At 50.6% G+C, this 25,247-nt stretch overlaps 1 long non-coding RNA gene across 14 annotated transcripts; it reads left to right on the top strand.

Annotated features, from left to right (window-relative positions):
• The first annotated feature begins 242 nt into the window (after window positions 1–242).
• On the top strand, window positions 243–8,289 carry LOC309452584. 14 transcript variants are annotated; one of them, XR_014186586.1, is made up of 7 exons: window positions 260–274; window positions 818–903; window positions 2,391–2,673; window positions 4,923–5,206; window positions 6,588–6,827; window positions 7,743–7,881; window positions 8,251–8,289. It is a non-coding gene; the product is annotated as an uncharacterized lncRNA (long non-coding RNA). The 14 variants fall into 14 exon arrangements; XR_014186587.1 differs by lacking the exon at window positions 818–903 and adding an exon at window positions 437–722; XR_014186585.1 differs by lacking the exon at window positions 818–903 and having other exon boundaries at window positions 245–270.
• The last annotated feature ends 16,958 nt before the right edge of the window (window positions 8,290–25,247 follow it).

The raw sequence follows: 25,247 nt of genomic DNA, 5'->3' as shown, positions 1-25,247 counted from the left end.
GAGCGGGGAGGGAGGAGTTTATTTGAGAGCCGAGGCTGATCTTCAGTTCAGTGGATTTTCCACTGCACTGAGCCACCATGACGGCACGGCTACCCAGAGACTTTTTTATTTTAATAATGGTTCAACTCATTCAGATTTCGTATAAAAACTTCGCGGGTCAGGCGAATAATGGGACAGCTCTGGCGGGGTCCTGCCGGCAGCGCGGCTCGCCTAGCCCGTCCCGGTGACGCAATTTCCGGCTGCAGCGCTGGGCCGAGCGGAGGCTCCTGAGTGGGTCCGGGTTGGCGAGCGGCGGGTCCGGGTTGGCGAGCGGCGGGTCCGGGTGAGCGAGCGGCGGGTCCGGGTGAGCGAGCGGCGGGTCCGGGGGGGCGAGCGGCGGGTCCGGGGGGGCGAGCGGCGGGTCCGGGGGGGCGAGCGGCGGGTCCGGGTGAGCGAGCGGCGGGTCCGGGGGCGAGCGGCGGGTCGGGATCGGGGCGGGAGAAGCGCCCGCGGCCGGGGCGCGCGCACAAAGGTCCGTGTGCGAACAGGCCCTTGGAGCCCCCGGTCCCGGGAACCGCCGGAGCTGAGCCCACAGCTGCCGGCCTGTTGGTGCTTGTGCAGGGGGCAGCGCAGAGGCCGCCATGGGAAACCCGGGTGTCCCCAACACGTTCCTGTTGAGGCAGCACGTGGCCAGTGCAGCTTCGTGTGGGACAAGGGAGGTGACTGTGTCCGTGTTGACTCAGGTCGGTGCAGCTGCGCTTGGATTTAGAGCAGTAACCCTGGCTGGCTGAGCCTTGGGGGTTTTTATTTCTGAGAATGACAGGGGTCTGTTCAGCAGGTCTTTAATTGCTGTGCACTTTTACCCTGACAAGAAGGATTCATTTTCAGTGTTATTCATTCAACATAGCTCTCTCCATTGTACGGGTAAGTTTTCCCGCTCTCAAAGGTTCCCTCTCCATTTGGTGGTTGAATTTCTCATTGTCTCTGCTGCCATTTGTTTTCCTTCTCTTGCAAAGTGAGGTGGAAAAAAGAAGGCAAAGGCTCCGCTGCTTCCAGGCGGGGACTTGGTTGCTTGTGTAATGCACGTCTAGTTCATCTCGAGGAAGACAGAGATGAATGCTGTTAGAAATCAATAAGCTGCGTCCTGTTGGAGGGACAAAGTGTGTTGGGTTTGAAGCCGTTGGGCAGGACGGGAGGAGCTGCCTTCTTGGGTCAGTGATGGGTGTTGGCATGTATTATCTGAGCTGGAGCTGATGTCTGTCACCACTTGAGCTCTAGAATTACTCTGAGACCCAGGAATCTCCAGTTCCTTGTGGAGCTTTTCCAAGCTGTGGAATGCCCTTTCTGTCACAGGCTGTGACGCAGCCCATGGAGAAGGGGGCACTGTTTGAGGTTCCTCAGTGTGTGCGTTAGGGAGGCGTCGTTCTTGGGCTCACACTGGGCGTTACGAGGAGACGCTTTCACATGAGCTGAAGGCAGGTCTGTGTACCCAAAGCTGTTAACTGGTGTTAACAAACGCTGCTGCCGAGATTTGGGGGTGACGGCACCAGCCGGTCGTGACGAGCGTGGATGTTGCTGAACCGCAGACACCGTCTCGTCCAGGCTGCACAGCCAGAGCGTTTGAAGGGTGGTGTCCCAGCTTCCTTTGATTGCAATGAGCACTCATGTTGGGATTTGCTTTTTAAGGAGGGTGCTCTGCTTGAATCTTTTGCGTTGGGGTTTGTTCTGTTATTTCTGCAATGCCATGAAAGCTGAAGTGCAGGAGGTTGAGAGCTGTTGGAGCAGAGATCAGCACATCTTGTATTGCTTGGATTTTTGTGGGTTTCTGAAGGAGAGAAGACTTGGATCAGTTGGACCCCAAAAGGACATTTTGTACAGATACACAGGCACGTCATAAGAAGAGCCAGAGGCCACGAAAGCAATTGCAAGGAGCAAGTTTTATTGTAGTTCCCTCTCTTCTGGGGGATCTCCGAAGCCGCACCTGAGCTCCCAGCAGAGGTGACAGCAGCGGGGATGCAGGCGCTGGTCAGTCCAGCCCTGCTGGAAGGTCACTGGGCCTGCTGAGCTCGCCTGTATTTCACGGCTTCAGGCAGGCGCAGCCTCCCGCTCTGTCTCACAACAAAGCAGGAATCTCAGACACAGTGATAAGGTGCCCAGAGTTTCTCACAGTCCTGTGTTATCTGACACAGAGGTTCTGCTCATCAAGCACACAGGGTCAGTAGAACAGTTAGTGTGATGTATGTGCTTTTTCTACAGACATGTGCAAGTCACTTGAGCGTATTTACATTTAACTAATTACCTCGCCAAATCTTTCGCTATATCCCCTTACAGCGTTTTGTTCCAGGTTTTCCCTGGTGATTTGAATGTGTTGTTCTTGTTCCTGAAAAACTAATTTGTTTCCTTTCCTGCAGCCCTGCCTTCCAGGAGAAACAGCTACAACGCTCTCCCTGTGTGCTGCAGCCGTCCCGGCCCTTGTGCTGAGACCGAGCTCATCACTTGCACAGTACAGACTGTCCTGGTTAGCGCTGCCGAAGCTTCTGCGGTACCGAGCGTGGTTGGGAGATGCAGCGCACGAGCTGCTGTTGTGCTTGCAGGGAAAACTGGCTGCTCTCGGTGTGGGGAAAGCAGGAGGATTCGTTTTGTTCCCGCCTGAGCTGTGGTGGGTGAGGAGGTTTTGAGTGCCGCGCAGGACAGGTGAGTGTGTCTGTAGATGGAGATGTTTTAAATTAGCCAGTGTCACACGCTGCCTGTAAAAGTGTCTGTGCGATCCCTGTGTCAGACGAGGCTCTGGGCACAGCCGGGCTCTTGGTGCTGAGGCTGCTTGGGAGAATGCGACCTGGCCCAGGGCTGTGGTTCGACTTGGAGCTTTACTGTTGTGGGAAGACTTTAGCAAGCAGCGTAGCTTATTGCTACCGAGAGTTTTCTAGCAGTGAGCACGGCCTTCCGCTGAGTGAAATTTCCATTTCCGGAGAGTTTTCAGCCAGTTGGTGCTGCCGAGTGTCCCGAGTGAGCCCTGGTCCTGGGAACCCCCGGAGCTGAGCCCACAGCTGCCGGCCTGTTGGTGCTTGTGCAGGTGGCAGCGCAGAGGCTGCCATGGGAAACCCGGGTGTCCCCAGCACGTTCCTGTTGGAGCAGCACGTGGCCTGTGCAGCTTCGTGTGGGACAAGGGAGGTGACTGTGTCCGTGTTGACTCAGGTCGGTGCAGCTGCGCTTGGATTTAGAGCAGTAACCCTGGCTGGCTGAGCCTTGGGGGTTTTTATTTCTGAGAATGACAGGGGTCTGTTCAGCAGGTCTTTAATTGCTGTGCACTTTTACCCTGACAAGAAGGATTCATTTTCAGTGTTATTCATTCAACATAGCTCTCTCCATTGTATGGGTGAGTTTTCCCGCTCTCAAAGGTTCCCTCTCCATTTGGTGGTTGAATTTCTCATTGTCTCTGCTGCCATTTGTTTTCCTTCTCCTGCAAAGTGAGGTGGAAAAAAGAAGGCAAAGGCTCCGCTGCTTCCAGGCGGGGACTTGGTTGCTTGTGTAATGCACGTCTAGTTCATCTCGAGGAAGACAGAGATGAATGGTGTTAGAAATCAATAAGCTGCGTCCTGTTGGAGGGACAAAGTGTGTTGGGTTTGAAGCCGTTGGGCAGGACGGGAGGAGCTGCCTTCTTGGGTCAGTGATGGGTGTTGGCATGTATTATCTGAGCTGGAGCTGATGTCTGTCACCACTTGAGCTCTAGAATTACTCTGAGACCCAGGAATCTCCAGTTCCTTGTGGAGCTTTTCCAGGCTGTGGAATCCCCTTTCTGTCACAGGCTGTGACGCAGCCCATGGAGAAGGGGGCACTGTTTGAGGTTCCTCAGTGTGTGCGTTAGGGAGGCGTCGTTCTTGGGCTCACACTGGGCGTTACGAGGAGACGCTTTCACATGAGCTGAAGGCAGGTCTGTGTACCCAAAGCTGTTAACCGGTGTTAACAAAAGCTGCTGCGGAGATTTGGGGGTGACAGCACCAGCCGGTCGTGACGAGCGTGGATGTTGCTGAACCGCAGACACCGTCTCGTCCAGGCTGCACAGCCAGAGCGTTTGAAGGGTGGTGTCCCAGCTTCCTTTGATTGCAATGAGCACTCATGTTGGGATTTGCTTTTTAAGGAGGGTGCTCTGCTTGAATCTTTTGCGTTGGGGTTTGTTCTGTTATTTCTGCAATGCCATGAAAGCTGAAGTGCAGGAGGTTGAGAGCTGTTGGAGCAGAGATCAGCACATCTTGTATTGCTTGGATTTTTGTGGGTTTCTGAAGGAGAAAATCGACCCCAGCATCGGTTGGACTCCAGAAGGACATTGTTTGAAAATGCGTAGCCAGGTTCCAGTGATGTGTTGGCTTGGGCATGAATGACTGGAAGTGCCTGTTGGGAGAGCTCCGTTGGTGTGGACCCGTGGAGCCTTTATGATTGAGCTTCCAGGTGTGAGAATACAAAAGGAAACTTGAGCTCGAGCCGGTCTTCCTCTCGAACCAAAATGGTTTTGACTCCTGCCCAGATTTCTGAGAGAGCCGTGAATGTTCCAGGCAGCCGAGGTTGTGGCCCAGGGTGGGTGAGTCGCCCGCTCTGCAGTTGTCCAGCGGGCCCTGCAGATAATGTTTGAGGTGACAAAGCTCTTGGCAGGCGACAGCGTTTGAGTTCATTTGCTTCTATCTGGGGATATATGGACCAGCTGAAAAGGTGGTGTTTGTGTTTACCCGCAGCAGACAGACAGACCCCTGGAGTGTTCATGTGCCCTTGTCGGTGAGTGAGGAAATTGTCTGCGAGACGGAAAAGGGAAGAGTCCGGGGACAGGTTTTAGGTGTTTTTTCCGGCTCCCTGCAAAACCTGGGCTTTTAGTGTTTTGTTCCAGGTTTTCCCTGGTGATTTGAATGTGTTCTTCTTGTTCCTGAAAAACTAATTTATTTCCTTTCCTGCAGCCCTGCCTTCCAGGAGAAACAGCTACAACGCTCTCCCTGTGTGCTGCAGCCGTCCCGGCCCTTGTGCTGAGACCGAGCTCATCACTTGCACAAGTACAGACTGTCCTGGTCAGCGCTGCCGAAGCTTCTGCGGTACCGAGTGTGTTTGGGAGATGCAGCGCACGAGCTGCTGTTGTGCTTGCAGGGAAAACTGGCTGCTCTCGGTGTGGGGAGAGCAGGAGGATTCGTTTTGTTCCCGCCTGAGCTGTGGTGGATGAGGAGGTTCTGAGTGCCGCGCAGGATGGGTGAGTGTGTCTGTAGATGGAGCTGTTTTACAGGCAGCGTGTGACACTGGCTAATTTAAAAGTGTCTGTGTGATCCCTTTCTACAGGCAGGTGCAAGTCACTGGAGTGTATTTACATTTAACTAATCACCTTGCCAAATCTTTCGCTATCTCCCCATATATTCCACCCCCTCGCTCAGGTTCTTGCTTCTGCTGGGGCCAACGAAGCCAGCGTTGTTCATTTGTGCTTGTGAGGTGTAGCACAGAGCAATTTACAGGGGCACACAATAAACACAGAAAAAGGAAAAAACATATTTCTGCAATAATCAGGTGTCCCATTCATCTTGCCAAGGAGTTACACGAGCTATTCAGCCAGGCATTATCAGTAGATGGTTTCACTTGCCGCATTAGTTCCAAAGATGTGAGATGATGTCATCTTCCAGTAATACACACGCTGCTGCTCCAGCTCCGTCAGCTGGTGTCACTCTGGGTTTAACAACCTGCTGTGGGCTCATTGCCCACACAGACTGGAAAGTCGTGGCCTGCACTTTTTCAGATTGGACTTCAATCGGATGGTGAGTCTGTGACACCAATAACATTGTTCCAGAGCTGTCTCCTCTAGATAAAACACAGGTGTTCACTGAAGATACCTGACATACAAGAGCTCGAGAATCTGATGTTAGCAAAGGATGTAACATAGGAGGAGGTCAGGGTACAAAACCACACAGCATTCTCTGGAGTCATATGAATTTTTACATCTAGATCAATAGGCTGCAGTCCCACTTCACAATGCATTGGTGGGAATAATTTCATTTCCCCTGTAGTTGGTGCTGACACTGTATCCACAGCAGTGTATACATATTGCCAGGCCCTAGATGGGGGTACGTGGCCAATATAATCAACCTGACAGGTATTCAAGGCCCACTGACCCCGTTTTACCTTTCCCCATGCTCTTAAATGCAGCTGTGTACAAGCAGCACAATGATGTGAGCATGTTCTACAAGTATATAACAGCAAAGGGGTTTGATTGTGACCAGTGTCCCATGCGTGTGCAGCATAAGCTGATCCACGTCCACAAGCTATATGCACATTTAGAGCCTGAGCATGCAGCTCACCAGAGGTCACATTATCTGCTTTCTTACTGGTTTGGGACTCAAATGAATCAACTTTATTGTGCTCTGCTATTAACCCTTCACAAGGGGACTCCTCCTCCGCAGGAGATGTAGGGATGAAAATTCTCCAATGCCCTAAAAATCCTAAAAAGGCAGGTAATTGTTTTATTGGAGCTGGTAAGAAAGCTGCTGCACTGTGTGCTGTACTTTAGCTGGTGTTTCTCTAAACTGCCTATGCCAAACTATTTCTAAAAATAGTACGGTAGCACAAGGGCCCTGCATTTTCTTCAGAGTAATTGCCCAGCCCTGGTCCTGCAAAAGCACCTTCAAAAATTCAGCGGCTGCTTCAGTTTCTTGTTGTGACGCTGCCACAATCAACAGATCATCAATATCATGGCAATCAGTAACAGTACCCGACCATAGTGCTGTATCAGCTACTATCATCTGGTGGCAAACGGAGGGATTGTGTTTGTATCTCTGAGACAATACTCGTCAAGTCTATGGCTTTTGTTGCCAGGTAAAGGCAAACTGGTCTCGCACTGGGGTGGCAGGGGGGGTAGAGGGGGGGTGCAGTGTGGGCAGGGGGGCTGGGGCTGGTTGGCTTTTTTGCATAAGCATAAACTTTTACAAGCGGCAAAAACTTTGTGATGGTATGATCCCGCTTATTTCTGATGGTGGGATACCAGCTTGTACTAAGTCATCCCACACTAGTGTTCTCATCGCCTGTGGTGGGGTTTTGATGGATAAAGATCTGTTGCTGAATTAGTCTGGCTCAAAGGAATCTCAAGGCCGCTTTGGGAAGCTGAGAACAGAACCTGCTGTGAGAAAGAGGGGCGTCCTCAATCAGCGGGGTCCTGGCGTGGCATGAATCATCGGGCGCATCATCAGTGAGACTCCAGCGCACGGACAGCCCACGATACTCATTTAGCGAATCCATGCTTGGAGCGTGGACGCGTGATTAGAATATAGTTGCATATATAAGGAGGCTTGTTTCTGTAATAAATGGCTTTGGCGTGATTCACATTGAATCGACTTGTTTTGCTGAGTCCTTTATCGCGCCAACACTCGCCTGTGCTGTAACTCTGCTCAGTGTTGCCGGATTTCCATTCTCCACCACCCAAACAGAGGGTCCTGAAATTACAGCCCCAGTTCCCCTCAAGGCATTTGCCAGAGTGCCGGCATTACCTGTAGCACTTGGCACTGCTACCCTGTCCGAATTGGATCCATAATCAATACATACACCACCCCAATCTAAATCAATACTTTCCTCCATTGTGCACCAATTTCCACGGGACAACACAGATTCAGCAGGTTCAGCGTATGCTGTTAAAACTGCTGCACACAAACATTGATATAGCGTAGGTGCAATAATATCTTGCCTGTCCGGACCTCTGACAGTTTGCAGCTGAGCATATCGTTGTTGTATCTGATCACCATAGGCTATAGGGCTTAAGAAATCTTGTTCATCTGCCGATAAATGGATAGACACAGCTCCACTATCCTAAGCTGGCAAAATCTGTGCCGGAATTCCTTCCCCACTTGTCTGCTGAGAGATCTCTGAAAATGCCGTTAACTCCTTCGGAGAGTGAGTATGTGCGATCCACCCCCTCATCTGCTTGTTCCTGCTAAAGCATCATTTGTATGGGGGGTTGTGCTCCCACCACCTCCCTGCCATTTAAGTCAGGATCAAGTTCAGACTCAATATTGGAGTCTGAGGATCCACTCCAAATATTTCCATCCCATTCCTCGGGATTCCAAGAGTGGTTTGTGGTAAGAGTACAAACCTGAGAACACAAAAACTCACTTTTGGCACATTTTTCCTTTTGTTCCCTAGCAATAGATGCCAGCAGCCGGTCTGCATTATCCTGCAGCTCATAGCACCGTCTGCTTGAACAGTAATTACTTCTTGTGCGATCGCCTTTACATCCTGTAAAATCTCAACCTCCTTTTCCAGTTCTCTTATTTTACTCTGCAATGCAACAACGTCACAATCTAAGTGCCACAAATGTGATTTCACAGGGCAAACAGAGGAATTTGTCAATTCCTGGTTGTTATATGGCACATTGTAATAAAGCACAGTGGTAATTTTCATCGATTTTACACAGGATTACTGGCTGTAGCAGACTGGTTGCATCAAATAAATGTTGACTTGCTGCACTGGTGGCCTTGGGAACAGCAGATGGCTTCTGGAGGTGGTGACATCTCCTGTGAGCCCAGGAGTGCTGAGCCCATCGTACAGGGAACAACCTCCCCTCCCCGAGCAGGGCAGAGGACCCAGGGGCCGGGCTGCCTGTCCACACTCCTCCCTGCCCCAGCACCAAAATATGTTCCTCGGGGGATAGGTCTCACCAGAGCCCCGAGAAGAATCTGTTTCCCATGGTGCCTTCAAAACACAGGGTACCCCAAGGGCTGGCACTGTCTGCCCTTCACCTCACAGAATCACAGAGTGTCAGGGGTTGGAAGGGACCTGGAAAGCTCACCCAGTGCAATCCCCCCGGAGCAGGAACACCCAGCTGAGGTTACACAGGAAGGTGTCCAGGCGGGTTGGAATGTCTGCAGAGAAGGAGACTCCACAGCCTCCCTGGGCAGCCTGGGCCAGGCTCTGCCACCCTCACCAGGAAGAAGTTTCTTCTCATATTTAAGTGGAACCTCCTGTGTTCCAGTTTGGACTCATTGCCCCTTGTCCTGTCACTGGTTGTCACCAGCAGAGCCTGGCTCCATCCTCCTGACACTGCCTCTTTCCATACTGATCACCATGAATTGAGGTCACCCCTCAGTCTCCTCTTCTCCAGCTCCAGAGCCCCAGCTCTCTGGGGAGTTGCTCCACTGCCCAGCACCTCTGGGTGAAGAACCTTTTCCTATGTCCAAGCTGCCCCTCCCCTGGCACATCTTCCTGTCCTTCCCTCGGGTTCCGTCGTTGGTCACGAAAGAGTTCAGTGTCTGTCCCTCCTCCTCCCCTTGTGAGGAAGCTGCAGCCGCTGTGAGGTCTCCCCTCAGTCTTCTCTTCTCCAGGCTGAACAAACCCAGTGACTTCAGCCGTTCCTCGTATCTCTTCCTTTCCAAACCCTCCACCAGCTCCGCAGCCTCTTCTGGACACTCTCCAGTAGCTTTATGTCCTCACGGAAAGGGCGGGAAGAGCCCGCCCGCCGCGGCCCCCAGGAGGCGAGGAACCTCTTCCCACCCCCGGGCCCCGCAGCCCGCGGACCATCCTGAAGGGCCAGAGGAGGCTCTGGGGAGCCCGGACACGGGGAGAGGCGGGAGCTCCTCTCTCAGCGGCTTTTCCCGCCACTCCCCTCAGCGGCCGGTACGGGCCGCGCCGGGCGGCCGAACGCTCGCTCCCCTCAGGGCGCTGCCACCACGGCCGCCCTGAGCCCGCCCCCCGCTCCCTCCCCGCCGCCGCCAGCCCCGGACCGGATTCCTCGTCCTTCTGGTCAAACTTCTTAATCACGTCGCCGCCGGTCGCCCCCCCGCTTCCCTTGGAGCCGCAGCGCTCCCGCCGGAAGGCCCGCCCCCCTTCCTCAACCTCCGCGCCTGATTGGGCCGCAGCGCTGTCACTCAACCCCGGACGCGCTTCGGGCCCCTGAGCGCCTTCCGTCTCTCCAAGCCACGCCCTCTCCGTGCTACTGGGGGTGTGGGGGGCGTCTTAAAGGAGCCGCGCCACCATTTTGTGCGGGGTGTGTAAAATCCTGAGATCACTTTGCGTGTGAAACGAAGAAATAAGCGTAACAGCCGGGAGATTAAACTGTTAAGCGACTTTATTTTGTCAGCGCTGGGCAACACTGGGATCATCCTCCCCAAGTACTGCAAAGACTGGATGCTCTTGTGTTGCTTATATTCACATAATTATTACATATGCATTACAATTTTTAAAAATTTTGACACACAATACATCTATACTAAGAAATAATTCATGATGTTAATTATAACTGTTTAGTTTCTTACTTACATCTATTAATTATTAGTTAAATATCAACTAAGCACTCTGCTTCTGAACAACACATCACTTAATCTTCTGTCTCTCTCCTGTCATGCAGAAGGATCTAAAACTTGAAAAATACCCCTTGTTTTGCAGGTGGTCAGAAAGCATTTATCATGTTCATTAATGGTGGGTACGTCTTTTGTAACTTAATCACAGTATGAATTAATTGGGCAGCTTCTCTTCAGTTGGAAGAGACCCTCAAGATCATTGAGTCCTGGGAATTTAGTGTTCGTTGTTGATATGATGAACTATTACTCCTTGGAGCTCATATTCTGGTTGTTTCACACAAAAATGTGCTGTCCAGCATCTCACTTTCCCCCATCCTGGTTCCCGAAGCTTCTCCCCCTGCCCTCACCATCACCCCCAACACACAATATTGTATCTGGCATGAGAAGATCTCGATCTCCACCCAACTGTCTCCCTTCTCCTCTAGTGTATTCCAGATCCCCTTCCACCACCTTCCCCATCTTCCTACCTGTTCTTACATCAGAAAATACATTTCTTACCACCACTGAATTTATCTTTTGTAATTCTGAATATTATCCATGAGTCCCCTCAGCTTTATTTTCCCATTTACAAGCGTCTCACCGATTGCTCTGTCGCCTTCTTCATGTGGTCTCCATGTGCTGTGAGACACTTGCCAAGCTCACCTGCTGGGCCGTCTGCTTAATGTGAGTTTTCTTGATTTGTTCTTAATCATAAAATAAATGCAATTTTGTTGCTCCTCTTCTCCAAATATCTATTTGTTGTCTATACCATGCATTTGCTGTCTAGAACTCATTGAGCAGGCAACAATTACAATACCAGTAAAGCTAAGTTTGCTATCAAAACCATCCAGCACAGCAAAACGCCCCCAATGAGCTTGATTTATACAATAAAACACATAATTTCCCCTCAAATACTGAATTAAACATGCAGCTTAAGTTGTCAGTAGCCTTGCTGTTTGTGGCTTCCTTCTTTCTAGGCCACTCCTTCTCGGCACAGAATAAATAAAGGAGTTTCTGGACCCCCTTCAGATGAAAGGCGAAGACAAATTCTTCTCGTGTCCTTTCCAGGAGAGCAACTCGATGGTGTCATGTTTGTGGTGACAAGAGGAGGTGGCTGGGAAGCAACCAGAGCATGGTGTTCCACAGCTGCCCAAGAGCTTAACATTCATAATGCAATGAACAAATGAGTAGAAGAACCATAAATCTGTTTGGAAGCCCCAGTGGTCACTGGTTGGCCATCAGCCGAGCAACTGGAACCATCCGAGCTCCATCGTGGTGGCAGATCTTTATTTATCTCGTTTGATGTCCCAGGAAATATCAGATGGACCAACCTCAAAGTGTCCCACCTGCTATCAGGTCCCTGGTAGTGGCAATAATGAAGAAGATGAGCAATTACGCACAATTTGTTGCGAGAGCAGCCCTCGTTTTAATTTCTGAAAAATTAAATTGGTTTAGATGTTGTCACAGTCCCTTCGGCGATGGACTCGTGATGGTTCTTTTACCTTGACCTCAGAGCGCAAAATTAAGGTGACCAAAATGCCAAGGGGTTATAACTCAATCAAGCAGTGTTACTTTATTAATTTGCCCGTAAAGCGGCACATGATAGAGAGACAGAGTGAGAAAGAGAAAAGGGAAAAGAAACAGGGAGAAGTAAAGATGAGCAATGAGGTTGCATTTCTCACCATCCAGTTCCAGAAGCTCCCTCTGGTCTCCGGTCCCGTGGAGTCCGGCCGGTTCTCTGCCGTGGTTCGGGATCCTCTGGTGGGAAGATCTTCACCGGTGTCCATTCTGGAGTCACCTTGTGTGCTTCTTCACCCCCCTCGCTCCCATTGTTTCAGGCCAGTCTGCCTTGATTTCGCAACCCAGGCTTAACTGCGCAGGCTCGAAGGATCCACGCTTTCTTTTGCCAGTGCTTACGTGTCCAGCATTCAGGGTCTCTCTCTGGTCCACTGGGTGACCTCAGGACCCTTGGCGAGCTCTGGGCATGCTCTTTGTCATTGGCCATTGTTTGAGGGAGCAGGTGGGGGACACGTGTGACTGAGGCTGCAGGTGAGAACACATCTTCTGGACAGCAGCGATTGTCCCTGGGTCAAAGAGACCCTCATGACAACAGCTTTCCGGAGGGGGGGCTGGTTTGGCTGAAGCAGCAGCAAAGTCCACACAGCAGCCATTGTGAGCAGGAGGCCCCCGTATCAGAGAAACAGTTCAAACAATGCTGCTCCTCGGGCCTCTCTCCAAGTCATTGTCCATCTGTTCTTTCGGTCAGGGCCTCAGTTCTCTCAGTTCTTGATGGCGATGGTCAGGCCAATCCTGCTCCATCTCCGGACCCACTCTCACAGATGTTTAGCACGGGTCTGCTGGTCTGGATGAAACGCTTCTCTCGAATCCCATCCACAGGCAACACGGTGAAGTGACCGGCTGGTTCTGTGGGTAAAGTTGTGTCTGCAAGGACTTCTGCTGTCTGACACTGGGCTGTGTTATGTGGCTTTTCCTTCCGGAGCTTCTGGGTTTAGTACTTTCTCCTTTTGGTGCCACGAGTCCTCTGCACCATTCCTGAGAAACACGCGCTCCCCTCCAACATCTTCCGAGAGTTTTTCTATATCCCTGAGTTTTGAAAATTGCTGTTCTCTACATTTCCTTGAGTTCATATCATCTGCAAAGCGGGGTGACCAGTACTGGCTGTCAGTTCGCAGGGAACGGGCTTGTTTTTCAATCGCATAATGAATGCAGATGGATGACACTCAACATTTTTAATTCTGTTTTTCCATGCAATCCAACAAAGACAAATTCAGACAAGCTGCATTTTTTCAGCCAAAGGTTTGAATGACTACTTAAATATGATTAATTTGTCCAAATCCCCTGGTACCATCCTTGTTTTCATGTCTCCTACAGTCTCCCACAGGCAAAAATTCAAGTGGTGTCTGTTTGTTCCGGTGTGTTGCAATAAAAGTTGTTTGCTTTACTCCTCTTAGCAGCATAAACACAAAACCCAAGCAGAGCTCCTTGGTCTCTGAAATTAGGGTGGGTAGAGGACGTTTTTGTTTCCCTACATGCTGCTGGTGGAATCTAAGAGGTGGTGTTAACCCATTAATAGGATATTATGGAGCGAGAGAAAGAAGCAAGTCCTTGCCGTCTACCCAGGTGTTTATATAGTTGGAATATTTGAAAGAATTATTTGAGATCTTCCACAAACTGAGACCACACAATGTAATGTATCTGCTCTCCTGTTTATGGGGAATCATCAAGTCACAGTGAATCTTGATTCTAGTCCTAAAATCCCAGTCCTGCAAAATGTGATGATACTGGTTCTTTTCCAGAGCCCACTGTAGCTCCAGCAGCAAAAACCCTTTTTATTAGACTTTTGCTAAGGGTGTTAATTCATTGAATGCCTAAGTGTGTCTCTTAAAACACAAATTATTCCATTTTGTGAAAGATTTGGGCAACTTTCCTTCTGCAAGGTGGGAGCTTGTTACCATTAGCTCCCGGAGTTCTTCCCATGAACAAAGAAGAAATCGAGGACGCTCTTCCCTATCAATTATATCTCATAATTTAAGAAAATGATGCTTGAAGGGGCAGTTTCAAGCCAGCCCAAGCTTTGTAGATCTAAATCTCAACATCAGCTGAATACCAGGCTCCAAGGGAATTGAAGCAAACTGGATTATATGGCATTATCTATATTGTCGATGTGTAAATCTGGTGTAGAGCGACTCTCTGAGCTGGAGGGACGTGGTTTTAACCCTCAATTTAGGTAACGTAGGAAAATAACTTGAAATGTTATAGATCTCAAGAAAGACTACCTGCTCCAAAAGGTAATATTTGAGTTTAATTCTTTGTGTCTAGTAAAATATGATAAATTCACATCCATGATGTATGTGCATGAGCATTCACCTTCTGAAAACAATCCCACGTCTTTGCATCTTATTGAAAGCAATTGAAAACAAGTCAAAAAAGTGGGTAATACGCAAGACTGAGTTCTTCACCATGACCAATAACTTGTTCCTAACACATAAACTCTTCCAATATCATTTTTCTAGAGTGATTACTCTGAGGCTCAGGTTTTAATCCATCTCGCCTAATTGCACTCTAATCACATCTGCGTGAAATCATCCTGAGAAGAAAAAAATTTGCATTCATTTGTAATGAATATTAACATTTTAATTTTTATCCATGCACTGTAAGTATCTCTTGGTTTCAAACAAGACATCTCCTTCCAGAAAGTACAGATTCATGAAAAATAAGTCCAGTCTGGTTCTTTTCCCAAACAACTCTTCCTTCCTACTACTCTTTTCATCCCTTGTCCAAAACCTGGTGCTCTGCACCAGTTCATCGCTTCATCTCTGAATTTAATACATTAATGTGGCTTCAAGCCAAGGTCCTAACTCCGAATTCTTCATTACTGGGGGTGTGGAGGGTCTTTGTTTCATCCTCTTCGGCCAGTTCTGGTGGCAGCACTTTTTGGTTGTCCAGCAGGTGTTCAAGCTCTGCAGATGTGTTGCAGATGTGTTTGAGATGTTCACCGTCTCCCACCTCTCTCGAGCTCCTCTGCTCCTGGACCCTTTGCCCCATCCCAAAAACACAGCGGAGACTTTTCTTGGGCAGGAAGGATGTGCTTCTCAGTTGGACACTTTCCTGTGCTTGATGTGAAGAAAATGGGGGCTTTTTTGTATCTTGATAATACTAAAAGGATTAATAAGAAAAGGGGGAAGGTGTAAAAAGAATATACAGAGACAGAAACACAGTGGAGTAACATGGAATCATGGAATCACTTTGGTTGGAAGAGACCCTCAAGATCATCGAGTCCAACCATAACCCACCCCTGGCACTGCCCCCTGTCCTGAGAACCTCATGTCCGTCTGTCCAGCCCTCCAGGGCTGGTGACTCCAGCACTGCCCTGGGCAGCCTGTTCAATGCCCCACAGCCCTTTGGGGAAGAAATTGTTCCCAGATCCAACCTCAGCCTCCCCTGGCGCAACTTGAGGCCGTTTCCTCTGCTCCTGGCGCTTGTTCCTGGGGAGCAGAGACCAACATCATGAGGGCAAAGACGAGAAACGATCTTGATGGGCTGTCGAGATACTGCAGGCGACCTCAAATTTTGTGAGTGATGGGACCCTCAGGTCCTGGATATTGGGGGAGTTGATGAAACTGCAGATTGTCAGGGGAAGAGGATCAGGGAGGAAAAAAAGGAGGAATAGCCAGAAAAGAGTGTACAAGGGGCCAGTTGGGTGTAAATCAGGGCTGGTCACTGCGCTTGTCTGACCCAACCCTGCTCCTGGTCACCACAATCTGTCTTCTTATCAAACGCTTTCTTAATTAGCTCTCTGCAGAATCTCACATCTCAGGGACGCAATATGTCCAAACAAGTTTGCTCTTTCAGAAGAAATCCCTTTCTTTAACCCCTCCAGCTGTTTCCTTTCTTTTTTGTTGGCTCTAGTGGCAAGTTTTATCTCCTATTTGCTTCTCTGAATCTATGAAGAAGCCCCTGATTCTGCCCAGCTGCTCAGGTTTAGCATCCTGGAAACCCTTTTCACTAATACTTTGTATTTTTGTTGCCATACCTGTACGTTATTTAAATTGTTATGCAGTAAACATCAATCTGATGAGGTCACGGTTACGTCTCTGATGTTCTTCAGGAATGGCAGCATCTTTTTAATCCTCTTCTGAACCGTGGCATGGAGGAAGGATACGAATATACTGTACGGAATTTTTAATAACTATTTAGATAACGAGTCAGCTCATGGGCTACTCCATCCTCCTTACTTGTGTACCACTGCATCTCCAAAAACATGGTATAGAGAGAACCACCCATAAATACCAAGCTATAGGATTTATTAAGTTAGAGGACAAGTTTAATATATGGTTTCTGATGACATTAAATGAACAGCTGATTAATAAAGTGACTTAAAGCAGTTCAGTGGGATTTGTTGTAATCAAAACAGTGACTTGATGACAGATTTGATGATGTCAAGGGTCACGCTATGCTTGGACATATTAATCCATAGATATTTGAATATACCACGCACACCAACCTACAGCTTTGAGCATACGTATGTGAAATATATATGGAGATATACTTAAGGTTAAAATTTTCCTCTCAAGTCAAGCAAATTACTCACTTTGTAGCATTGGCATTTCCTAATGGGCAATTTGTTGAGACTGGAGAAATCTGTCCTCACTCACAGCTTTGCGGCATCGGTTGGTCATGATATGTGTCCAAGGGATGTCCCAGCTTGGAGGGAGAGGTTTGCTGCGATCCATGGAAGCTCCAAGGGCCTCACTTTGGAATTGCTCTTCAGAAGGTCATGAGATGGTTGGCTTTAGTCAGTATTTTTCCACTGTAGCCACTATTAATATTCTGGTGATGTCCAGAACTCTCCAGATCACATAATTCTGGTATTGTTACACTTGGACTGTGTCCCTGGTACCGAATTGTCACAAGGGACTGATGGTTTCCACCTTTCCAGGGCAGAAAGGGGTTTCTTTTCCCATACGGGAAGAACATGGAGGGTTGTGCCTTTGTGTCGTGACTTATTGCACTTGTGCTTCTGTTTTCCAATTTCATTGCACTTGCACAATGGGAATTGTTCTCCCCAGACCATATCTGACCTGCTCTGGTAGTTGAGTGGCCCAGGAGACACGGGATGGGTTGCAAACACCACAGAATATTCATTTTCTTATGCCAAAGAAAGGAAAAACGAGTCACCCTGAGGACAAAAGGGACCATAACAGGACCTCAGCCACAGCCCCCAGCCAGGGAGGACACCAGGGATGAGGTGGCCAGGGAGGGGACATGTGGCCAGCAGTGGTGATGGCTGCTCATGGGACCCAAAGGTGGAGTTCAAGGGACAGTGAGGTGACCAGGGAAGGGTGAGGTGGGAGGGGCTGAAGAGAGGTGACCATGGGACATAGGGATGGGGACATGGGACGTGGTCATGTCTTGTAGCCTAGGGGACCAAAGGGACATGGTTATGGGTGGTGGCAGTGGGGCATCTCAAAGCCAAGGGGACAAGGTGGCCATGGGAGATGGGTATGTGGGATGGGACATACAGGTGTGTCCACATGTCAAAGGCCAAGGGAGAAGGGGGACCAGAAGGAGGTGGACGTGGGACACGGGGACAAGGTGATGGGACATGGGGACAAGGTGATGGAGCATGGGGACGTGGCCACACTTCAAAGCCCAGGGGACAAAGGGGACAAAAAAGGACCATGGGACACAGGGATGAGGCTGTAGGACATGAGAAAATGAGCATGGGACATGTGGAGGTGGCCATGGGGACACAGTGGTGGGACAGGGGGACACTAGGTGACACAACCTGCCTGTCATTTGTTACGCTTTCTAGCAGAGACAAATGACATTGTGCACATTTATTTGTAACCCTGGGGAAATGAGAAAGGAAAGAAGCCCCATGTGACAGACATTGATGTGCTCCTAGAAAGTGATGGTAGAAAGACCCATACAAATCTTCCATTCTCCTTTTCGTTATCAGAGAATTGAAAAAACATAAAAGCAAAACCAAAACCAAAACATGAGCAGAATTCATTTTGCTTTAAGATAAATCCTCTGGGGATGCCATTTGTAGGCAAAAGGGGATGTGTCCAAGCCTCCAGCTGCAAATTTTACAGCCTCATGTTTCATCAGCAGCTGCGATTGTGGTTATTTGTTCCAGGATAAGTAACTTGTCTCCTAGGATCTGATTTAATAATATAAAGGCTTGTGAGAGAAGTCAGTCTGTTCTCTTTGAGAAAAGACTTCTCGCCAAAGACCTTAGAAAGCGAGAACTGCAATTCCCACAAGGCAGGAAACCCAGAAGAGGCAGGAAAAACCCCTTTTGCGGTTACATCAGCGCTTCCCCCTCAACTCCCATCGCTCCAAATGGAAAAAGAGATGAATTTCCCCCCCCCAAAAAAATCCCATTGGAGATCCCCTGTGAGCCCCCGAGCTGCTCAGACCCCACCCAGCTCCGAATGGATTCCTCAGCAGTAAAGTCACACTTTGGAAACTCCAACGTGGAGCAATTTCTCTCATCAAGCTCAGAAACAGCTTTTGGAAAGGCAGGATCCTCTCTGACCAGAGGCCACAAACACAACAAAGGCTCATAGCCTTCATTGGGGTGTTCCTCTGGGCAGCAAAACCACCCTGTTTCCACCAATTCTACCAACCTACCTCCAGAAGATGAAGTTTTCAATGTGCGTCAATGTGTAAAAGCTGTGGCGAGCATAAATGCAGTATATTTCAGCTTTGAGTAGAAAATGGCTTTGCCTACAATGCTAAGCACCATATCTTCTTCTTCTTCTTCACCTCCTTCTTCTTCTCTTCCTTCTCCTCCTTTTTTTCTTCATCTTGTCTTCTTCTTCATCTTCATCTTCATCTCCATGTTCTTAATCTTCTTCTTCTCCTTCATCATCATCTTCCTCTTCTTCCTTGTCTTCTTCTTCTCCTCCTTTATCTTCTTTATCTCCTTCTTCTGTCTCCTTCCTCATCTGTCTTCATCTCCATCTTCTTTGTCTTCTTAATCTTTGCCCAGGAAGGAGAGAGCTCCGAATCCCTGGTGCTGGCATCCTGAAACAAGCAGTTTGTCTCTCTTTAAAGACACTGGAGTGATCTCTAGTCCTGGCCTAGAATCCAGCTTTTCTCACCCCCAAAATCTCCACTTAAAGAGTTGTAGTCAATAACACAACCCTTCTACATGCCACATCCAAGGAGAAACAAGCAGAACTCCTCAACCGCTTCTGCCCAACCTTCCCAAAGCAACACAAGGCAAGAAGGTGAGAAGGATTTTTACATTTAGTTATGGATTTTAATTTAATTTAAATTAATTTTAATTTATTATTTAATTTATTAAATAATATATTAATATTAAATGTATAGATAAAATCCATATAGTAATATACTACAATAAGCTATAATATGATGAATAGCAGAAATATATATAATATATAATCTGATATAATTAACTGATCAACTAATATTCCATGATATTACTTAATGTAATTTATAATTAATATATAATGGCATAATATAATGATATATAACTTAATATTGTAATTATAATGATATTCATTATATAATATTAATATCTATATTAATATATAATTACTATGTAATGTATCTAATATATTATTACATATGTATCTTATTATATAAAGCTGTGAGGGACCATATTTGGGCGGGTTTTTGAGATTTTTAAGGCTGCTTGGTCTCCAATTCAATTTACTTCATTTTGGGGCTGTTTTTAGGATAATTTGTGCTCAAAGAAGCTTTTAAGATCCATTTTTTTGGCAGTTAATTTGCTCACTGGGTTAATACTGAAGCGGGGGGATTCGGGGCTGTTTCCCAGGACTGTGACACAAATAACGGCCCTTTCCTTCCCTTTCCCACTGCAGCTCCTGCTCAGTGAACAGGCAGCCTGGCAGCCTGGCCGCCCCCCTCCGGCTGACTGCACCCACCCCAGCTCCGGCTGCCTGCGCCCCCCCCCTCCGGCTGCCTGCGCCCCCCAGCTCCGGCTGACTGGGCCCCCCCCAGCTCCGGCTGACTGCGCCCCCAGCTCCGGCTGCCTGCGCCCCCCAGCTCCGGCTGACTGCGCCCCCCAGCTCCGGCTGGCTGCGCCCCCCAGCTCCGGCTGCCTGCGCCCCCCCCAACTCCGGCTGCCTGCGCCCCCCCCAGCTCCGGCTGCCTGCGCCCCCCCAGCTCCGGCTGCCTGCGCCCCCCCCAGCTCCGGCTGCCTGCGCCCCCCCCCAACTCCGGCTGGCTGCGCCTCCACTGCACACCATGGCGGGGACAGGAGGGGGTTCACAAGGGTCTATGGGGCGGTGTGGGGGTCAGGGCGGCTGTGAGGTCAACGGGGCTGTTGTGGGGAGAAACACCCCTGAAGAGGCTGAACACCCTGCAGGTGAGTGAACCACACGCTGACACACAGTGAGCCACAGTGCTCCATAGCACCTCCATTCTGCCCTATAGATCCACAACAATGCCCCACAGCACCCTATAGCTCCTGTACTCTGCCCCATACATCCACAGTAGTGCCCCCCAGCACCCCATGGCTCCTGCACTCTGCCCTATAGATGCCCAGTACTGCCCCACAGCACCATATAGCTCCTGTACTCTGCCGTATAGATGCCCAGTACTGCCCCCCAGCACCATATAGCTCCTGTACTCTGCCCCATACATCCACAGTAGTGCCCCACAGCACCATATAGCTCCTGTACTCTGCCCCATACATCCACAGTAGTGCCGCCCAGCACCCCATGGCTCCTGTGCTCTGCCCCATAGATGCTCAGTAGTGCCCCCCCGCACCATATAGCTCCTGTACTCTGCCCCATACATCCACACTATTGCCCCCCAGCACATCATGGCTCTTGCACTCTGCCCCATAGATGCCCAGTAGTGCCCCACAGCACCATATAGCTCCTGTACTCTGCCCCATGCACCCACAGTAGTGCCCCCCAGCACCCCATGGCTCCTGCTCTCTGCCCTAAAGATGCCCAGTACTGCCCCACAGCACCACATAGCTCTTGTAATTTGCCCCATACATTCAAAGCAGTGCCCCCCAGCACCGCATAGTGACTCTACTCTGCTCCATACACCCACAGTGCTGCCCCACAGGACCCCACAGGACTTGACTCTGCCCCTTAGATCCAGAGAGCTGCCCCACAGCAGCCTGTAGGTCCTGCATTCTGCCCCGTTGGTGCAACGTGCTGCCTCACAGCACCCCACACCTCTGTCCACCTGACCACCCCTCCCTCCTGACCACGCCTGCACTGCCCACTATGGGTGGGTCAACAGGGTCTATGGGGCGGGTGTGGGGGTCAGGGGGGCTGTGGGGTCAATGGGATTGTTGTCAGGTGAAACACCCCTGAAGAGTGAGTGACCCACACAGTGACCCACAGCAGCCCATAGCCCCTCTGCCCTATGGAGTCACTGCACCCCATAGCTGCTTTTACTCTGCCCCATAAATGGACAGCACTGCTCCACAGCACCCTATGTCTCCACTCTGCCCCATACATCACCCACAGCACCCTGTATCTTGTTTACTCTGCCCTATAGACCCACAGTGTAACCCCACAGCACCCCACAGTTCTTCTGCCCTATAGATCAACAGCACTGTCCCAGAAAACACCGTAGCTTGTTCACACTAGCCCATAGGCCAGCAATGCTGCGCCACAGCACACTGTAGCTCCTGCACCCTGCCGCATAGACCCACAGCAATGCCCCACAGTGCACCACACATCCAGTCTGCCCTATACATCACAGCACTGCTCTGCAGCACCATATAGTTCCAGCACTCTGCCCCATTGATATGTAGCACCCCACAGCTACTGGGTTCTGCGCATAGATCCACATTCCTGGGTCCTGTCACCTCACCAGATGTCCTGGGTTGCGATGCTGCACGGGGCCCTGTGCACAACAGAAAATGAGGGCAGCATGGCTGCTGGGCTCCACCCTGCTTGGAATCCAAGATGGCTGGGGGGGGGCTGGCACCCCTGCTGGCACTGCCAGAGGGGCTGTTCATCTGGGCCGTGCTCAGGCGGCAGCTCCCGGCTGTATCGGCTGCTCCCATTGGCCGCCCCTGTGGCCCTGCACCCTGCCCATGGGAACAAGATGGATGCCCTGATGGGTGGCCGTCTCGGCTGCTGTGTCCCTGCTGGTGGGTGGGGCCATGGCTGCCATGGCTGTGCTGGAAGGGTGGGGCTGAGGTGGGCGGGGCCTGCCTAGGGTGGCCATTTTGGGGTGGGGCCCAAGGTGGGTGGTGGGACCTGTGACTCTGTTTACCCCGATGGCCATCTTGGAAAAGGGCAGCGCTGTGCCGCTGCCATCCTGAAATTGCTCCCCCAGGGCCATGCTGGGGGATTTTTAACCTGGTTTTGGGGCCAATTTTCACCCAATAAAATTAAATAATGTAAAAAACCTTAAGCATGTGGTTTGTTCCATTTCCAGTGAGGAATTTGGGGGTGGGGTTTAGGGTTGAGGGTGGGGCTGAAAGTGTGGGCGGGGCCACTGCCAACCCCACCCCCACCCCCCTCCCAAGCGCTCCCCAATGTGCCTTCCTGGAGGGGTGTGCCCCAACCAGGCCCCACCCCCTTTCCAAGCACCCCACCCTCCCAGCTGGGCTCCTCCCCCTTGACCCACACTTCCACCCCCATTGGTGGGCTCCCTGCAGGGGTTGTGGCCTACAGACCTACAACTCCTTCCCCGCCCCTGCTGAGCCGTGTGACCGACAGCACGACAGGGGCAGACAAAGCTCAGGAAGGACCAACAGAGCCAGGCAGGGCCTGAGAGCTTGAGAAAGTCCAACAGGTCTCAACACTGCCTGACAAAGCCCGACAGGGCCCGAGAGAGTTTGGCGGATCCTCACAGAGCCTGACAAAGCTTGACAGAGCCCAACAGGACCCGTCAGGGCCTGACAAATCTTGTCAGTTCCTGATAGAGCCTCAATGTGTATGACCGAGCCCTGGGGGCCTCAACAGAGCCTGAGAAATCTTGACAGGGCTCAGCAGAGCCCAACAGGTCTCGACAGAGCCCTACAGAGCCCATCAAAGCCTGATAGAGCCTGACTGACCCCAAGAGGTCTCGACAGAGCCCTACAGAGCCCATCAAAGCCTGATAGAGCCTGACTGACCCCAAGAGGTCTCGACAGAGCCCTACAGAGCCCATTGCAGCCTGATAGAGCCTGACAGACCCCAAGAGGTCTCGACAGAGCGCTACAGAGCCCATCAAAGCCTGATAGAGCCTGACAGACCCCAAGAGGTCTCGACAGGGCTTCACAAAAACCAACAGTGTCTGACAGAGCCTGACAGGAGTGCAGGTGCTGTCATTTCCAGTGAGGGTCCAGGTGATTTGATAAGGGTGGTGGGCGGGGCCTGGGGTGATTGATCCCTCCCCTTTCCAGGGGATTGTGGGAAGGGGTGGGCGGGGCTCAGGGTATTTGAGCCCCAGTCCCCGGGTAGGGAGCTCACTCCGCTCCAGGATGGCTTTGGTGCAGGTTCTCTGTTGCTCCTTCAGCAGTCGGCAGCTTTTGAGCCATTTCAGCTACGTGGGCAGACGTCTCAGGAGAAGCGGAGGTGTCCGTTTGAGGGAAGAGCTTCGGGCGCAGCAAAGGTTCAGTAGCAGCTGTAGTAGAAAGGTTGTTTGTCATTATGTTTCATTTGTTGATTCAGTTCCAGGGGCTTTGCATTTTCCAGTAGTTCCTGACCATGATGAAGATGGAGCATTGGTTATTGTATCTCCTTTCTATCTGCTCCCTAGAAAACTGAAGTTGACATCCATACTGAGTCTCATTGTAGATGCAATAGCAGTAATAAAGTGCAGGTGCTGTCACTTCAAGTGAGATTCCAGGTAATTTGATAAGGGTGGTGGGCGGGGCCTGGGGTGATTGATCCCTCCCCTTTCCCAGGGGATTGTGGGCAGGGGTGGATGGGGCTCAGGGTATTTGAGCCCCAGTCCCCGGGTAGGGAGCTCATTCCTTTCCAGGACGGCTCCGGTGCAGGTCCTCTGCCGCTCCTTTGGCAGTCGGCAGCTTTTGAGCCGTTTCAGCTACGTGGGCAGACGTCTTAGGAGAAGCGGAGGTGTCCGTTTGAGGGAAGAGCTTCGGGCGCAGCAAAGGTTCAGTAGCAGCTGTAGTAGAAAGGTTGTTTGTCATTATGTTTCATTTGTTGATTCAGTTCCAGGGGCTTTCATTTTCCAGTAGTTCCTGACTACGATGAAGATGGAGTGTTGTTTTTTGGTTTGTATTGCTGTATTAATAGCTGTTAATATAATCTCTTCTCCTAACAGAGTGTTTTGTTTCCAGAACCTTTGCAGCATGCAGCGGCCCCTGGTAGGTCATTCAAATGTACCTCCCGGAACTCAGCCAAGGTGAGCAATGACTCGTAGGCTACTACCGATAAATATTATGTGGGTGCCTAATGTACACGTGTCCTTGCTTTCCTTATTGTAGGTGATGATGGAGAAAGCGACAACTGCAGGAAGATCCCCGTTAGCCCACATCGCGTTTTCTTCTGTTGAAGATGGATTCGGTCCCTTGGCCCTCTGAAAGTTAAGTGGAGGCACGAGGGCTGGGAAGGGGCTGGGAATTGCAGGGAGGGTTTAAAGTTCTAAGACAGAAAAGGGCAGTCCAGGAGCAGTCCCTTTTGGGCAGATAAATGGGGTCAGGGACCTTAACGGTGCCATGCCAGCGTGTGCCGGGCAGGGCAGCTCCAGCCCGCGTCTGTTGTCGTGTAGTTCGGGAAGCCGCCTCGCGCCCGTCAGACGATCCTGGGGTATCATTGCGCTCCAGGGGCACGAAAGTCATTTCAAGCGCCATCCCGGCGTCTGGAAAGCCGGTGCCGATCGGCGTAGCACCAATCGGCTGCCGGTTTTCTTGTATCGGCAGCCGAAAGGGTGCACGGTTCTTGCATCTTGAACATTTTCGGTCAGTTGTGTTTTACGGTGTAGTTCTGGGCTGTAACAGCAGCTCTGCTCTCTACCCATCCAGTCTAAAGGACTGGCACTTCTTCCCAGCATCTTGAAGGTTTTAAGTCTTGCAGCAGCTTCTTGTATTTGCGCCGTCTCTGTGTGTTTGCGCCAGCGCCGCCGTCTCTGTGTGTTTGCGCCAGCGCCGCCATCTCCTAAGCGGCCGTGCCGTTCAGCTCTTATTTTTTTCTGGGGTTGCAGTAGAGACTCCTCGCCTCACCGCTGCCTCCCTGCAGGTTCTTTTGATCGATGCAGTCTGGTTTGGAGTCGTTGTTGTTATAGAGCGTTTTTGGTGCTGTTGATGTGTTGTCTATAACGTTCTGAGGTGTCTGTCTGCGCACGTGCGCCTTTGGCTGGGAGCTGCTCTGCCCGGAGGCGTGGAGTCAGGCGTGGGTGGACGGAGCTCTAGGGGTGCACAGTTGATCTGTTGACGTGTTAAACTGCGCAGGCCAAGGTGGTGCAGTCATCTGGGATGGAGTAGCTGTGGGCAGGGGAGCGGACTGTCCCTTCCGCAGTGTTTTAGAGACTCAATTAGAGCTT

The sequence above is a fragment of the Streptopelia decaocto genome, assembly GCF_964273445.1.
Source record: "Streptopelia decaocto genome assembly, contig: HAP1_SCAFFOLD_65, whole genome shotgun sequence".
Lineage (NCBI taxonomy): Eukaryota > Metazoa > Chordata > Aves > Columbiformes > Columbidae > Streptopelia > Streptopelia decaocto.
Note: the sequence above shows the minus strand (reverse complement) of the source record. Positions and strands in the feature narration are given on the sequence as shown.